We start from the raw sequence: 14,402 nt of genomic DNA, 5'->3' as shown, positions 1-14,402 counted from the left end.
CGAGTCTGAATAATGAAGCATTGCTTTTTCCACAAAGACACAAACATATGACGCCGGGCGGTTCATTCCTTTGGTTGGCTTGAAGATTCCGGGTTATCCTTCTCCGCTCCTCCGTCGGCTGCCCTGTCCTTGAAGGTTGACGATGCCCAGTCAATGCCATTCAAAGCTTCAAACTCAGCTTCATCATCTATTAAACCGGCTGGGTCGACTTCAGGGGCAAAGGTATGCTTACGGATTGGAGGGATCAGGCAGACTTCATCATAGAGAGGCGTTGGAATTCTCCGATTTTCATTGTCATAACCTGGATGATACTTGGTAAGATCAGTATCGTTCCCAATAAGAGTAGCCACAGGGCATATATCCTTGACACAGGCGGTGAATTCCTTTTCATCAAACAAGGTCCCATCCTCCTTCAAACTCGGGTATCCAAGAGTGATGTCGGCCGAGTCTAGTTCTGGCATCCATGCTTTCGCCTGGCTCAATGTGGCTATGGCCCCGGCTCTTGCGGACACCCGCCTTAGTTCTTGGACCCGCTGAGGTAACACAGCAAGCTGCTTCAGCACGTCCTGCAGGAGATGGGGGACGTCATTCGACAAGGCCACAACGGCCAAGGCACGTTGTGACCCGGTGTAGAGTTGCTCCACCAAAGTATAAACCACCTTTAGCTTGATCAACATGTTTTGCTTAAGGTTTGTGCTCCTGGGGCCTGCGTTCATAAACATAAGGTAAGCCGGAGGTAACAATTAAAATAGTCATTAAAAGAAGGTTTGTAGTATTTAATGTTTGCATAAGTAACTTACCAAAGATTGCTGAGACCATTTGAGATATTTGGCGTTTTAAGCCAGACAGCTCGGTTGTTGCTTCTACAAGCGACGCCTCTGCTGTCTTGGCCCGGGTCACCAGGGAAGCCTTTTCATCAGCCCAGGTTTTCTTGTCCGCTTCAAAGTTTTTCTTCAATTTCTCTTGTTCAGAGACGCTGAACTCAAACTTGGAGTTGGCCTTTTGGATTTCAATCTCTTGAGCTGCCAGGCGGTTCTTTAGATCTGCAATCTCCGACTCAAATTGACTTATGGTGGCCTGTATCAATGCCGGGTTATAGTCAGAACTATTTTAAGATAACATTGAAGTCCCAAGCATTTTGCAAGCAAAGATACTTGACACTTGGGGGCTAATGTATGCTGAAGAATTTTAAACTTACTAGGGAGGTTCATGGAAATTAAGTCCCAAGCACTTTGCAAGCAAAGATACTTGGCACTTGTGGGCTAATGCGTATTGCAAGTTCAACGTGTTATGATACTCCGGTTTAAATGTCTTTTTCCTAAGCCGGACAAGCAGTACTAAACAGTTTTTAAGTCTACAACATATTTACTTATAAGCAATAGACTTGGGGGCTGGTACAGTAAGTATGGTTAAGGAAAAGTAGCATAAGTCATACCTCAGATTTTTGTTGTATCTGCTTCACCATGTCAATTTCCAGGTCACGGCTCCTGTGTACTTGGTTTATGTAACCAGAGACAATTTCTCCAATGCTCAGATGACTGTAATCAGCAATGTCTAGCTTGGCCTTTCGGCGCTCCAAAAGCTCCTCCTTGGCAGAGCACTTGGCAAGAACAGTGGGCTACCCCGGCTCAACAAATTGAGTTTTGAGAATCTCAACTTCCGGATCAATTGTCTTGGCCGGGCTAGGAGCTTCCGGGTTATCAGAACCGTCGAGAGTTTCTTCAGCGGGCGGATCAGAAGTTGGTGCCGGAATGTCGTAAGTCGGTTCCGACGGTGGCTGATGGGTGGACATATCAGGGGCAGCCGTGCCAAGCTCCATTTCAGTAACGACAGGGTCTTGGGCCAGCTTATTTTTCTTCACTTTCTTCCTGGGCTTCACTTGTACTCTGTGGACAAATCAGAGGAATTAATACAAGAGGATGAGTAAATAAGCTTAAGGTAAGCAAGTTGTCATTACCCTGGTGCGGTCTTGAAAGCTGGCATATTTGATTGCATAGACTCACCACATGAGGGTGAAGTATCCTGATAGTTGGAGTCAGATGAATTGAGAGGTTGATGGATGAAACCCGCCAAAGGTAAAAGATAACGTAAGTCAGAGATAACCTCAGGCTTGCGCTTCCTTGTCACATCAGGTAAGCCGGAGGAGAGTTCCGCATCTTTGCTTGTCCGGGTCTGCCTCCGGCTCTCATAAATCTGTCGCTTCAAAAGAAATTGAGGATCTTGGTAAGCTAAAGGATGTGAAATTCTTACTTTCTGGGTCACCCTTCAGATTTTCTGCCGCAGCAAGGGCTCGGAGTCGGAAGAGATTATAGTTACCTCTTCCTCAACGTCTTGGCTATTTCCCGTGTCCTCCTGAAAGGAATTAATGTCAGTAAGATGATAATAAAGGAGTCAGGGGAGTTAAGAGTTACCTCTTCTTCATCATCATCGGTATCATCCAGTTTCAACATATCTAAAGCGCTTGGCTTCTTCTTCCTTGAAGTTCCTGTCTTGGCGGCTTTCCTTTCAGCTCTCTTGGCTGCTCTGGCTTGTTTGGCAGCCTCATGGTCATACTTGACCTTCCAAAAGTTGTCATTTGCCTATGAATAATGATAAAGGATTATGAGTACAAAGTAGAGTATAATACACTGAGGGTATCAATTGTTGAGATGGATGACTTACTGCAGGAGCCGGGTTCTTCTTGCAGAAAGGAAGTAAGCCAAAGGCATAACTAACCACCGTGCCCTCTTTCAACAAAGACTGGGTCATAACTTCAACCATGTCATCTGGTAAGTCGTCAGGGCTATGGCACAGCGGGTCATCCTTCTCGCCAGAGTAAGTGCACATTAAGCCGGGGCGGCGGCTTAACGGAATCACTCGCCATGAAATCCAGACTCGGACCAGATCGATGCCATCTAAGCCGTTCCCCAAGAGAACTTTGATTTTCTTGATAGTGGGAGTGAGTGGCAGACATTCAATAGTAGTTAGCTTGTCTGGCAGCGGATGATTGGATTCAAGGCGCAGAGCACGAAAGCCGGGCAGTGGGTTCTCATCAGCCGGAGAAGTGTCCTGGCAGTAGAACCATGTCTGATTCCAATCCTTTGGGTGGCTTGGCACTTCAGCATAAGGGAAAAGGCAATCTCTTCGCCGCTGAATTGAGATGCCGCCAAGTTCCAGACTGGGCCCGTTGGCACGTTCGTTCTGCCGGTTTAAGTAAAACAATTCTCTGAACAAAAGCAAGTTGGGCTCTTCTCCAAGGTACACCTCGCAGAAGACTTGGAAGTTGCAAATATTTGACACGGAATTGAGCCCGATGTCTTGAGGTCTTAGGTCAAAGAATTGCAAAACGTCCCTGAAGAATTTTGAACTGGGTGGAGCAAATCCCCGACTCATATGATTAGTGAAAACGATCACCTCCCCCTATTTGGGTTGAGGTTTCTCCTCGGATGGATCAAGAGCACGATAAGGCATGACTTCCTTCTTGGGCAGATGGCCAGATTTCACAAACTCAGACAGTGTGCTTTCCATGACAGTGGACTTGACCCAGTTACAGGTCACAGGAGCCTTGGGAGCCTTAGGTGCCATTACGCAAGTAGAAGCCTATGATAAAATAATAATTTCCGGTTCAACTTTAACCCGGAAGAAAACATCTTTAAGTCTATTCATGGTGACGGCTTAAGATGGGGCCTAATGACATATGGCTAATTGTGCGGTGCGACACAATGAGTTGATATTTAAGCCGCCCCAGGTGTCAGAGGCAATTAAATTATTTTAAATCGCCGGAAGCAAGCAAGGATGGTAATCAATTAAGTTATCTTAAACCAGCTACATAGACTACCGTGGTTAAACAGATCTAACAGGTGCAATTTTTTGGCTAAGTATGGAACAAACAGGTTTCACAAGTTGCAGCTATTCTTTTGGATCAAATGGTCACTCTAAAAAGAAAATTTCTAGCCCTAGAACTAGCACAGATAAAGTTCATCGGCTCGAGTGAAGCCTCTGTTCAACAGAAAGGGATCTATTTGCATTTGGAAACGGGTGCGAAATAGCCACCACAGTAGTTCTACACTGTCTGAAGATCAAAAGGGGGCATTGGAGGGGGAAAATATCAAGAGTTTGGCTCAGGCAATGATGAACACTTATGAACTCGAAGAAAGTAATGCAGATCTAAGACAGGAAAGGAAAGGGACTTACAAATGTAGGGCTACGGCGGAGGTTCGTCGCGTTTTCTCTGGTCAGATTCAGGTCGATCCAGCGGCCTGAGTTGGGGAAGATGAGGAGCTCGGCGACGGCGGTGGCGGAGCTCGAGCGGAGGAAGATGACCGAGTGGGGAGAATGAAGAAGACCTGGGTCATGCCTGTTTATAAGGAAGGGCCGACTAAAACGGCACGAGAAACAAGGAGACCGAACATCATTATCCAGCGACCCCGATGCCTCGGTTTTCGGAATGGTCGGTAAAAGCAAAGATCCGTTGGAAGATATTACGGAATAAAATAAGAACTTAATTCAAGATGACGTCACGACGGGTTAACACGGATCCAGAAGATGACATCACGGCGGGTTAAAACCTTTGCGCAAACGGAAGATTGGAGGTTTTTTCACTTAAGGTATTTTGAGATTGACATGAACCGGTTCAAATCAATCTGGGGCCTAATGTTGGGGATATAACTATTTGTGTAAGCCGCCCATAAGGGGCCGGGTTACGCAAAGAAGGACTCATCAGATGAAGCCCAAGATAAGCATGAAGATGGCGGTTCAATAAAGGGGTCAAAGCCCACAGGCGGCTTAAGGCCCGTAGTGGTAAACCACCGTAATGGCATGACTTGTATCATAAGGTAGAGTTAACTAGTCACCGAGCCGGACACTGTATATGAGCCGGCCGGGACTCTGTGGGCCGCAGGGCGTCAACCCGTGTATATAAGGGGATGACTTGCTGGTGGCTTAGGTCAGGAAACAACTCGTCGAGAGCCAGGCATAGCGTATCTCGCTCCCTGGTCACCGAAACCTCAGCAATACCAACCCAACTAGACGTAGGCCTTACCTTAACCCTAAGGGGCCAAACTAGTATAACTCTCTTGTGTCCTTTGTCCCGATTAACCCCTTTAAGCTTCCTAGTTGCGATGGCTCCACGACTAAGTCCTTGCAAGAGGACATCTGTCATGACAATTCCACGACAGTAGTGATTGTAACAATAGCAACAGGAAAGTAAATAAGCGTAAACCAGTATATGGAAAGCTCGTAGGCATCAGATCGGTGATGGATAATTATGCCGGATGTGGTTCATCATGTAACAGTCATAACATAGGGTGACACAGAACTAGCTCCAATTCATCAATGTAATGTAGGCATGTATTTCGAATATAGTCATACGTGCTTATGGAAAAGAACTTGCATGACATCTTTTGTCCTACCCTCCTGTGGCAGCGGGGTCCTAATGGAAACTAAGGGATATTAAGGCCTCCTTTTAATAAAGAACCGGAACAAAGCATTAGCACTTAGTGAATAAATGAACTCCTCAAACTATGGTCATCACCAGGAGTGGTCCCGATTATTGTCACTTTGGGGTTGCCAGATCATAACACATAGTGGGTGACTATAGACTTGCAAGATAGGATCAAGAACACACATATATTCATGAAAACATAATAGGTTCAGATCTGAAATCATGGCACTCGGGCCCTAGTGACAAGCATTAAGCATAGCAAAGTCATAGCAACATCAATCTCAGAACATAGTGGATACTAGGGATCAAACCCTAACAAAACTAACTCGATTACATGATAGATCTCATCCAACCCATCACCGTCCAGCAAGCCTACGATGGAATTACTCACGCACGGCGGTGAGCATCATGAAATTTGTGATGGAGGATGGTTGATGATGACGACGACGGCGGATCCCCCTCTTCGGAGCCCCGAACGGACTCCAGATCAGCCCTCCCGAGAGGTTTTAGGGCTTGGTGGCGGCTTCGTATCGTAAAACGTGATGATTTCTTCTCCTCTATTTTTTTCTCCCCGAAAGCAAATATATAGAGTCGGAGTTGGCGTCGGAGGAGCCTCAGGGGGCCCACGAGGTAGGGGTAGGGATGGCAATGGGTCGGGTTTGGGGCGGGTGGAGCTGGTCCAAATCCAACCCATGACCCATCTTCCTACCCTCTGCCCATCCACCAAATTATCCATGGGCACAACTTGTGCCCATGCCCAAACCCACTGGATACCCACATACCCATGGAGCTCCATGGGCATAGAAAAGTCAGCATGAAGCCTTCCCAAAGATCAAATTAACTCATCATCATTCACTCACAAATGTCAACATAAGCTACATGCATAAGTAGGCAACAAGTAATACGATGAGTCCTTAAGTGTGACATACCAGAGGTTGATTCTGCAGCATATAGCTCATGGCACAAGTTGCATATTTCCTGTCATTTCCCATTGATTCGCTCTTTCTAGTATCACTGGCATATGACCCCACATGTCATACAGGTATCCGTTAGATATCCATGGAGCACAAACTATAACCATGCCCAACCCGGCTGTTCGTGGGTATCCATATCCACGGACCCATGGGTGAAAATGTGCTACATACCCTTGCCCAACCGGGTCGGGTATCCATGGGTATCCAGATCCATGGATAAAATTGCCATCCCTAGGTAGGGGGGCGCGCCCCCACCCTCGTGGACAGGTGGTGGGCCCCCTGGCCTTCATCTTTTGCAACGATTTTTTATTATTTCTGAAAAGATGTTCCGTGAAGTTTCAGGTCATTCCGAGAACTTTTGTTTCTGCACATAAATAGCACTATGGCAATTCTGCTGAAAACAGCGTCAGTCCGGGTTAGTTCCATTCAAATCATGCAAGTTAGAGTCCAAAACAAGAGCAAAAGTGTTTGGAAAAGTAGATACGACGGAGACGTATCAACTCCCCCAAGCTTAAACCTTTGCTTGTCCTTAAGCAATTTAGTTGACAAACTGAAGGTGATAAAGAAAAACTTTTACAAACTCTGTTTGCTCTTGTTGTTGTAAATATGTAAAGCCATCATTCAAGTTTTCAGCAAAGATCATGACTAACCATATTTGCAATAATTTTCAGGTCTCATGTTTACTCATATCAATAGCATAATCAACTAGCGAGCGATAATAATAAATCTCGGATGACAACACTTTCTTAAAACAATCATAATATGATATAAGAAGATGGTATCTCGCTAGCCCTTTCTGAGACTGCAAAACATAAATGCAGAGCACAGTTAAAGATCAAGGACTGACTAGACATTGTAATTCATGGTAAAAGAGATCCAATCGTAGTCATACCCAATATAGATTAACAATAATGAATGCAAATGACAGCTCTGCTCTCCAGCTAGTGCTTTTAATAAGAGAGTGATGTAACGCCCCGAGACCGATGTGCCAGGTGTCCTCTAGTTATTCGCTGTTGTTGCCTTGTCATTGCTTGCGTGTCATGCTTTGCATATCATGTCATCTTGTGCATTTCATTTGCATACATGTTCGTCTCATGCATCCGAGCATTTTTCCCGTTCTCCGTATTGCAATCCGGCGCTCCTATGTCACCCGTTGTCCCTTTCTACCTCTTTTCGTGTGCGGGTGTTAAACGTTTTCAGATTGTACCGAGACTTACCAAGCGGCCTTGGTTTACTACCGGTAGACCGCCTGTCAAGTTTCGTGCCATTTGGACTTCGTTTGATACTCCAACGGTTAACCGAGGGACCAAAAAGGCCTCGTGTGTGTTGCAGCCCAAAACCCTTTCAAAGTGGCCCAAAACCCACCTAAACCCCCTCCATCATCTCGGTCGTTCGATCACGATCGCGTGGCCGAAAACCGCACCTCATTTGGACTCTCCTAGCTCCCTCTACCTATTTAAACACCTCCCCCTTTGAAATTCGCGGACGAAACCCTACCCTAACCTTCCCCGCCGCCGCCGGACACGTCCGCCGCGTCGCCCAACCCGCGCGCGCCACGTCACCTCGTCGGATCTTCTCTCTCTCCTCCCTCCGCCGCGGCCCGCCCGGCCCGCGGGAGGCCCTCCTGGTCCCAGATCTGCGCCGCCCGCGCCCTTCCTCTCCTTTGCCGCGCTAGCACCCGTCGCCCTTCACCGGAACCTCGCCGCCAGTCAGCTCCGCCAGCCGGCCCCGCGTCGGAGCCGCCCGTCACCGCCCGGATCACCAGCGCCATCGTCCGGACGCGCCCGCGCCTCGATCTCCCTCGTCCACCATCGTGCCGGACCTCGCTGGAGGCCGCGCACATCGTCGGACCACCCTTCGCCTACGACGCCGTCCTCTTCTCCGGGGGTCACCGGAGCGCGCCGCCCCACGACTTGGCGTCCCCGTCCGGCCCAGTTGTCGCCAGATCCGGACATCCCGCACTAGGATCCGCACTTTCCTGCTCGCGGCCGGCCCTCCCCTCGCCGGAGCACATCCCCGCCGGACCCACGCCGCCGTCCACGGCTTCGCCGGAGTCGCCGCTCCCTGCGCCAGATCGGGAGGAGCCCGATCTGAAGGAGGAGCCTCATTGACTCCCGCATGGGCCACCGCAGCCCAGCGCTGGCCCATCTTCTCCAGGCCCAGCTCCACTTCCTCCGGCCTGATGTTTTTTTTTCTCGAGAGGGTATATTTCTCTAAGTCCCCTATTTTTTGGGGCATTTTCATTGCACCGTAACTCCCTCATCGTAGCTCCGTTTTGCGTGTGTAGCATATCCAAATGTTCGTCTCGATGAGTGCATCATTTCATCTCATTGAATCATTTTCATTTGAGCTCATCTTGATGCCGGAAATGCTGTTGGAAGAGGGCTATGTGGTGAATTTGTCAGATCTGTTTCAGCAAATGGCATTTTGTCATTTTTTCCATGATTAATGTGTGCATGATATGATCCTGAGCTCTACATGTGTTTTGTTATATGCCATGCCATCTTTATAGAGGTGCTTGCCATGTATTTTTTTGATATTTTTGGTGACTAGCACAAGCTTGCAAAGTAGCGTAATCGGTAATGCTGATTTCAGGGACTTAGAATTTCACTAAGTCCTTGTCGTGTTTTTGTCGGTATGCCATATGTTCATGTTGTTTCCTAGTGATCCGTGCCTCTTTTGAGGATGATCAGTAAGGATGTTTTGTTAACATTGTGGTGCTCTATCCATCCATGTCTTTGTTTGCATTTATGGAGCACACTAGCTTGAGTTAATCGAGCTCTACTTTTGCTGTTTCGTGAATCTTGGCAGATTGTTGACATGATTAGCGATTTTGCCGAGGATGTTGCTATTGATCCATGCATGCTATGTTGTTGTTCTTGCCATGTCTAGCTCCTATGCCATGTCTTCTTGATGGGTGTATGCTTAGTTTGTCATGCCATGCTCTGTAGTGAGTGCATCGAGCTCGTGAACATGCCTACTCGTTAACTGATTTGCATGCTCCAGTTTTTCACTAGTCTGAATCTGTTTATGTTTTTGCCATGTTCACATGCTTGCCATTGTATTTTATGATCCCTTTTGGCTCAAGGTCACTAAGGGAATTTTGTTAAGTGCTTTAACTTCATGCCATGCCTTGCTTTGCCATGTTAAGTTCCTGTAGCATGAAGTTTTCATGCTCTAAATTGTGCTTCCTGATGTTAAATTCCAGGCTTGTGTTAATTTCACAAAGCCTGAAACCGGTTATCATTTGCTCTTTTGCCATGCTTGTTTGAACCTGTTATTGAATGAATTAGCCGTAGCTCAGTGTTCATATTTTGTCAAGCATCATGAGTGGACCCCTGCCATGTATTTTGTTGTCATGTTGGAGTGCTGTAGCATATTTATTTTGATGCATTTAGATGGCTACTTGCTGATTATCGCAGACCGGTGCCATATTTGTTTTTGCTTGCCATTTCCAAACCGTGCATCCGATTCCGGTGATCTTTATATCGATTTCAAATGAAATCTCCTCATCTTTCCAGTGGCACTCTTGGATTTCCATGTTGAGGCCAGGTTCAGTCATTCCTTTCCAAATCATGCATATGCATCACATACCGCATCCCGCATATCATACCATGTTCATGTGTGGTTTGTTTACTATGTTGTATGCTTCTTTCCGGTGTTGCTTCTTCGGGTTGGTTCCGATACCGTCGCGTTTGTGAGGACCCGTTCGTCTACATCCATTTGTATTCTTCATGGACTCGTTCTTCTTCCTTGCGGGATTTCAGGCAAGATGACCATACCCTCGAAATCACTTCTATCTTTGCTTGCTAGATACTCGCTCTTTTGCTATGCCTATGCTGCGATACCTACCACTTGCTTATCATGCCTCCCATATTGTTGAGCCAAGCCTCTAACCCACCTTGTCCTAGCAGACCGTTGTTTGGCTATGTTACCGCTTTGCTCAGCCCCTCTTATAGCGTTGCTAGTTGCAGGTGAAGATTGAAGTTTGTTCCTTGTTGGAAAATGGAGATGTTGTTCCTTGTTGGAACATGTTTACTTATTGGGATATCACAATATCTCTTATTTAATTAATGCATCTATATACTTGGTAAAGGGTGGAAGGCTCGGCCTTATGCCTGGTGTTTTGTTCCACTCTTGCCGCCCTAGTTTCTGTCATATCAGTGTTATGTTCCCGGATTTTGCGTTCCTTACGCGGTTGGGTTATAATAGGAACCCCTTGACAGTTCGCCTTGAATAAAACTCCTCCAGCAAGGCCCAACATTGGTTTTACCATTCGCCACCTAGCCTTTTCTTTCCCCTGGGTTCTGCAGACTCAAGGGACATCTTTATTTAACCCCCCGGGCCAGTGCTCCTCTGAGTGTTGGTCTGACCGAGTGGACTGTGGGGCCACCTCGGGGCAACTTGAGGGTTGGTTTTACTCGTAGGATGTCTCATCTGAGTGTGCCCTAAGAACGAGATATGTGCAGCTCCTATCGGGATTTGTCGGCACATTCGGGCGGTGTTGCTGGACTTGTTTTACCATTGTCGAGGATGTCTTGTAACCTGGATGCCGAGCCTGATCGGATTGTCTTGGGAGAAGGAATATCCTTCGTTGACCGTGAGAGCTTGTGATGGGCAATAGTTGGAACACCCCTGCAAGGTTTTGAACTTTCGAAAGCCGTGCCCGCGGTTATGGGCAGATGGGAATTTGTTAATGCCCGGTTGTAGAAAACCTGAAGTTGACCTTAATTAAAATACATCAACCGCGTGTGTTACCGTGATGGTCTCTTCTCGGCGGGGTCCGGGAAGTGAACACGATGTTGGAGTAATGCTTAACGTAGGTTGTTCTAGGATCACTTCTTGATCATAGTTTTATCAACCGTGCCTTGCCTTCTCTTCTCGCTCTCATTTGCGTATGTTAGGCACGAAACATGATAGTCGCTTGCTGCAGCTCCACCTCATACCTTTTACCTTACCCATAAGCTTAAATAGTCTTGATCGCGAGGGTGTAAGATTGCTGAGTCCCCGTGACTCACAGTTACTTCCAAAACCAGTTTGCAGGTGCCGATGTTACCGATCAGGTGACGCAACCAAGCTCAGGAGGAGCTCGATGAATATCTTGTCCTTTGTGTTGTTTCATTCTAGTTGATCAGTAGTGGAGCCCAGTTGGGGTCGATCGGGGATCTGTGTAGCATTTGGGGTAGTCTTCTTTTATTTTGGTTCCGTAGTCGGACCTTGATTGTATCTGGATGATTAATGCTTTATTCATGTAATTGTGTGAAGTGGCGATTGTAAGCCAACTATGTATTTTTCTCCCTTATGTATTACATGGTTTGTGTGAAGATTACCTCACTTGCGACATTGCTTTCAATGCGGTTATGCCTCTAAGTCGTGCTTCGACACGTGGGAGATATAGCCGCATCGAGGGCGTTACAAGTGATGACTCAACATAAAAGTAAATAGATAGGCCCTTCGTAGAGGGAAGCAGGGATTTGTAGAGGTGCCAGAGCTCGGTTTTGAAATAGAGATAAATAATATTTTGAGTGGTATACTTTCATTGTCAACATAACAACTAAGAGACGGCGATATCTTCCATGCTACCACTACAAAAAATACACTTCCGTGATGATATGTGTTTGTCACAGTAGGTCGCTTTTTTGTCATGCATGTACATCCATGACAAATTTATGACAGAATCAAGATAGTCATACCTGTGCTGTCGTAGAAGTGTTCCATGACATTACCAAAATTATCATCACGGAAGTGTCCACTTCTATGACGATAAATCGTGCATCATAGAAGTGCTTTCGTCAAGGGTGACCAACACGTGGCATCCACTGTAACGGAACGCCGTTAAGCTACCGGGTCGGGTTTTGGATCCGATAACACGTTAACAGCCCCGACCAATGGGGTTTTCCACATGTAAAATCATCATTAGCTGGAGGAAACATGTGTCGGCTCATCATTGGGACAGATGTCAACCACTCATTGGACGGAAGGCGCCTATGATTCGTTGACATGTGGCACGGCCCAACAGAGGCCCATTCCTGTGAAAAGGCCGGCCCGTTTGACTTGGTCAAAAGCTGGCGGGCCGGCCCATGGAAAGCCTGTTAATAGCCTGTTCGAATATAGCCCATTTATAGCCCGCTAACCCAAGGCCCGTTACGCCCTATCCGAATTAGGCCCAATAGCGTCATCTGGGCCATCCAATATGATTCCAGCCCGTTTTCACTTCTGGCCCATGTATGGCCCATGACGTCTTTCGGCCCCTATGAGGCCCTATGTAACTCTTGGCCTACTAACAGTCCGTGGTGAAACTGGCCCGTAATGAACAGTGTATCACTTTACACGCATTAACGACCTGTGGTGAAACTGGCCCGTGATGAACAGTGTATCACTTTACCCATTAACAGCCCGTTATTCCGTTGGGCCCTTTCCAGCCCATGTTATCTTTCGGCCTTCTCAGAGCCCATTTATTCTTGGGCTCATTTCCAGCATTCGTTTACTTACGGCCCGTTACTGTCATTTTCTGCTTGTGGGCCAAATTCAGCCCGTGGTTACAGTCAGCCCGTTTGTGGTCCGTTAATAAGTTGGGCTGTTTTCATAGCGTCATCAAATATGGCCTATTAACGATGGCCCGTTATGGTCGGCCCATGAACGGACAATTCCAACTCTAGCCCGTTTACGACCATAATGCGGCCTGTTATTGGCCCATTTTTGGCCATCGATCATACTGCCCGTATAAAGCCCATTGATGATACGGCCCGTAGAAGGCCCACTGTTTCTACGGCCCGTAGAAGCCCCACTGTTTCTACGGCCCATAGGAGGCCCAGTGTCACTACAGTAAATATTAGCCCATGGTTATTGTGGCCTAGTTTTTAAAAAATAGGTTATTGCAGCCACTAGCAAACCGCGGAAAAAGAACTGCAATGACTAGAAGCAAACAAATAAACAAGACAACAAGGAAATAAATAAGCAAGCAACTTATGCTAGGCTATCACAGCTATCACACATATTACATCCACTGGTCACCAAAGTTCGCCACCAGTGCAAATAAACGCATCGACAAAAGAATATACAAAACTGAGAGCACTTCAGAAGGCACTAGGCCTGGCCAGGTCGGCCCTCCCCAAACAGCTGAAGAAGGTGAGTAGACCTCAGTTGTGTCAACGATAGATGCATCAACACTAGATTTAAGGCATGATGGTGCGCACGGCAGTCCTCTGACATCTTCATTGCATCTTTGACTTCAAGTCGGAGCTGATCTGATGCAAGACTTTCCGCTTTAAGTTGAGACTGAAGAAGTCGAACTGATTGAGGTAGCGACTGCACAGAGGTTGTCTCACACCTGCGGGTGAGTAGCTTCAACTCACTGTCTTCATCAACACAGGACCTTGGGGTCATCTCGTTGACCTCAAGATGGTTTGGCTCACTATCATCCCTAAAGTTCTGCCTGGCGTAAGAGATACGAGTCTGAAAGAGAAACAAGGAGACACATAACATGTTTCACAATTATATAAGCAAATAAATGGATCTGTTCTGCATAAGGAACATGTTTTTACAACTACAATTTGAAACTGGTAGTTGTTGCAAACATCCAATCAGATGTAAACAGCAAAGCAAACAACAATGGAGGAAATGATGCCTATCCTAATCTATACTAGAACAAAGTTTGAAGGCTTCAGAAGGATGAACTTACATTACATGTTAACACGGGCTGGACAAAGCCCTTCTCCATGTTGATGGAAGGATAGGGGGGGCAGCCCCAGTGCATGTAGCTCCCGCTTGCGCAGGGTCTGGGGAAGGGTCCGACCACTTTGGGTCTATTGTACGCAGCCTTTCCCTACATTTCTGTAAGAGGCTGTTTCCAGGATAATTCAATAAATTCCCCAAAGAAAATTCTTTATAAGCGTTGCCATTATTCTACATTTTGCAAAGTGTAAATATAGATCAAATAATATTGGAAGAAACAGAGGATAATGAAGCTCATGTGCAGACTGATGATACATAATCAAATAGTAATT

Source organism: Triticum dicoccoides, chromosome 3A (assembly GCF_002162155.2).
Source record: "Triticum dicoccoides isolate Atlit2015 ecotype Zavitan chromosome 3A, WEW_v2.0, whole genome shotgun sequence".
In the NCBI taxonomy this organism is placed as follows: domain Eukaryota; kingdom Viridiplantae; phylum Streptophyta; class Magnoliopsida; order Poales; family Poaceae; genus Triticum; species Triticum dicoccoides.
The sequence above is the reverse complement of the archived record's forward strand: the minus strand, read 5'-3'. Positions refer to the sequence as shown.